Genomic DNA, 3,808 nt, shown 5'->3' on the forward strand with positions numbered 1-3,808 from the left:
ATTCTTTCTGTGAAATGGCTTAAGTCTCTGTTAGATGTTTGCTTTGATAAGATCATCTGTTCAGCTATGGGTTTGTGGGTTTCTTTGTTTTCTTCTCCCTTTTATTGAGATGTTTATGCCTTTTCCAAGGCTGTTTTTGTCATTTGTCAGTATACTATCCTGTTGCTGGCATGCATGCTCAAGAACATGCATGTATAGACCAAGGATTTGTTCGTCCTGCCATAAAGTACAGGAGTGAGCGAGATTGTACTGTCCTGCTGCCCTGTGTTGATTAAGCACTTTTGCCTTGATTCAGTGCCATTCAAACACAGGAGCATAATAAAATCAACCAAACTGATGACTTGTCTCTCATGCTTCCATGTGTGAGTTCACCAAAAGGTTACCAAGTACGCAGAGAAAAACATCTCACCTATACACCCTTTTCCAAAAATGTGTAATGTGGTTTTCCAGACCACATTAATAGGGATATTTTTGGAGTTGAATGCACCTTGTGAATCTGACCATCTCACATGCTGTTCTCTTTAACTCACATTTTGGTAAACATAGGGAATGACTCATCATAATTAAAGTGCAAACAGCACACGTAAAAAACATTCCATTATTCTCACAGATTTCCTGTTTCAGTAGACAATGACATAGTTTTAAATAAAGGTCATGTTTTGATGTGTTGCAGTTACAGATCTACAGGTGAAAAGGCTGTTTTAGGACACATGTCAAGCTCTGTGTCAAACTATCCTGCAGAGTTTAATTCCAACCAGTTCCAAAATACCTGCATGGAAGTTTCTGAAGATGTTGATTAGATGGCTTAGGTGCATCTAAAAAGGGTTGGAGTTAAAACGCTGCAGGACAGTGGCTCTCCAGGAAGTGATGACCTTGTGGGGACCTTACATTTTTTTCATACAGTTTTTAGAAATATATATAAAAAATATATAAAGTTTTCTGTAAGGATTAGGTGTAGACAGCAGTATCAAAGTAGTTCAATTTTGGATATGGCAACACTGTCGTTTCTAATAAAAACAGAAGAGGACCAGGTGAAGTGTTTGGCATCACACTGGCAGCCTATTATAAAGCAGAGGGTTGCAGAAGTTTGTGGATGTTTCATAAGCATTAATACAAGTTGAAATACAGCCATCCATACCTGATTGCCTAAACTCATTTTTTGCCTAAACTCAAGCTAAAAGCACACATATAGGCTACTGTAACTGCTAATGGACCTAATGTACATGAGCAAATGATCTGTTGCTTACTTTGGTCAGCTTGGTACAAGCTGCAGTGGATAACGTTTGTTTCTGATGGTAATGCATCCCCGATCTACCTAAAACCTTTTATGTTCAGGCAAATCACTCGTAATTCAGCTTCACCAACAGAAGTGGGTATAAGGTTTTTTTAATGAATCTTAGCAAATAGCCTTTCCTAATAATGTGCTAATTAGCAAGATTCACAATGAATGCAGCTAAAGTAAACAGTCCCTCAGGGGCTCTGAAGATGGAGGCGGGGTCAGCAGAGCTCATTTGCATTTAAAGGAAAATGCTTCAAAACGATTGCTTTGAAAAGAGCTGTTTTTAACAGGGTGTTTTTTTACACTAACACTGAGAAATTTTAACCAAACTATGTTACAGACTTTTTTTATTAAGACCCTAAAGAATCATATCAACTTGTGGAAAATGGGCATCTGATGACCCTTTTAAAGTTAGACAAAATTATCATATTACCATTCCTTAACCTATTAATAAAAAAAAAAAAATTATAAAACAAAGCCTGATCTCTCTCTCTGTGTGTGTAAAAAAGCATCCTAGGCTGCAACTCATAAAGTTGGCTGAGAAAATCTGAGAAAGTCTTTTATCGAAGGAGGAGTTAGACATTGGAATTATTTGTGTAGATATTAACATGGGCCACTCTGCCCCAAATGTTGTTTTTTTTCTATAAGTTTGGGAAATATGAATAAAAATAAGTACTAATGGTACTGCTGTTCCTCATGGTTTCTATGGGTCAGACTGTCGGCTGCGTTTACATGGACTCTACTACTCCGATCGTAATAGGATTTTGATCGGATTGTAAGTGGTGGTTTATTTCTTTTGTAATCAGAGCGAGAGAATATGTAAACCTTTGATCGGATTGAAAACCAAAACTGGAAAGTACTGTGCATGTGCAGTGACGTAAAAATAGAGCAATGATGTATGACACATAGAACAAACTGTTCTTACTGGTGAATAAAGTGTCATAAATGAGTGTCCTGCCATTGTAAAACTCCCCTTTCACTCAGCATCTGTGAAGTGGAGCAGTACAATGTCCCGCCAGTCATTATGTTTAAGACTGTCATCCACAGCCGACTGGTTTTGGGTGCGGGAAGGGGCACATTTACTGTTTTATAAAGTAAGCAACACAACAGTTCATGTGCTTGTTGTCGCCTAATTAGTAACTGAAGTAGATAAAGTGTGATAAATAAACAGTATGCGACAACAGCGGGTAAACTCTTTATATTCATGCAGAGTGCTCGTCAAAAGAGTAAATCCACTTGTGACATGTAAACAAGTACGCATATGAACCCCATCACTTTAATTACCGTTCATGTAAACACTACATTCAGATTCATCAATTAGAATGAATTCATTCCAATGGAAGTAAAAACTTTCCATGTAAATGTATCTACTGACTGTGCATGAGAAAATATCAACAGAACCAGCAAAAAGCAGTAATTTGTTTCCCACACTTTACCTTTACACAAACAAAATATTCATTGTTTAATGGTAGTTGGTTGTGGTGGACAAAACAACAAAACATTGTAGCATTATCTAGGTTAGCTGCATATTTCTGATTGACAGTTGTGGATTTTACAGTCATTTATATTTTAGACCCACAAGATTTGTATCTAAAATTAAATTGCTTAAATGTTAAAGGTAGGGTAAGATATTTTTCAAAAACGCTGTATAAAACTGATTCGGGCCAAGTAGCAAAACTTGAAGCTAATCAGCAGTAAGGGGCGTGTCTACTCATGATGTGGACGAGAAAGCATTAAGTGCACAGGACAGACATTAGCCGAGTCAAGCAACAGAAAGATAAAGATGGCAGATAAAACAAAAGAGGAAAACGTCTGTGGAAGGAAAGACGGCATAAGGCAAGAAGTAGTACAACCCGAATTCTTTTTTTTAAATTGAAATAAAATGAAAACTAAAAGACTTTCAAATCACATGAGCCAATATTTTATTCACAATAGAACATAGATAACATAGCAAATGTTTAAACTGAGAAAGTTTACAATTTTATGCACAAAATGAGCTCATTTCAATTTTGATTTCTGCTACAGGTCTCAAAATAGTTGGGACGGGGCATGTTTACCATGGTGTAGCATCTCCTTTTCTTTTCAAAACAGTTTGAAGACGTCTGGGCATTGAGGCTATGAGTTGCTGGAGTTTTGCTGTTGGAATTTGGTCCCATTCTTGCCTTATATAGATTTCCAGCTGCTGAAGAGTTTGTGGTCGTCTTTGACGTATTTTTCGTTTAATGATGCGCCAAATGTTCTCTATAGGTGAAAGATCTGGACTGCAGGCAGGCCAGGTTAGCACCCGGACTCTTCTACGACGAAGCCATGCTGTTGTTATAGCTGCAGTATGTGGTTTTGCATTGTCCTGCTGAAATAAACAAGGCCTTCCCTGAAATAGACGTTGTTTGGAGGGAAGCATATGTTGCTCTAAAAACTTTATATACCTTTCAGCATTCACAGAGCCTTCCAAAACATGCAAGCTGCCCATACCGTATGCACTTATGCACCCCCATACCATCAGAGATGCTGGCTTTTGAACTGAACGCT

The sequence above is a fragment of the Carassius carassius genome, chromosome 9, assembly GCF_963082965.1.
Source record: "Carassius carassius chromosome 9, fCarCar2.1, whole genome shotgun sequence".
In the NCBI taxonomy this organism is placed as follows: Eukaryota; Metazoa; Chordata; class Actinopteri; order Cypriniformes; family Cyprinidae; genus Carassius; species Carassius carassius.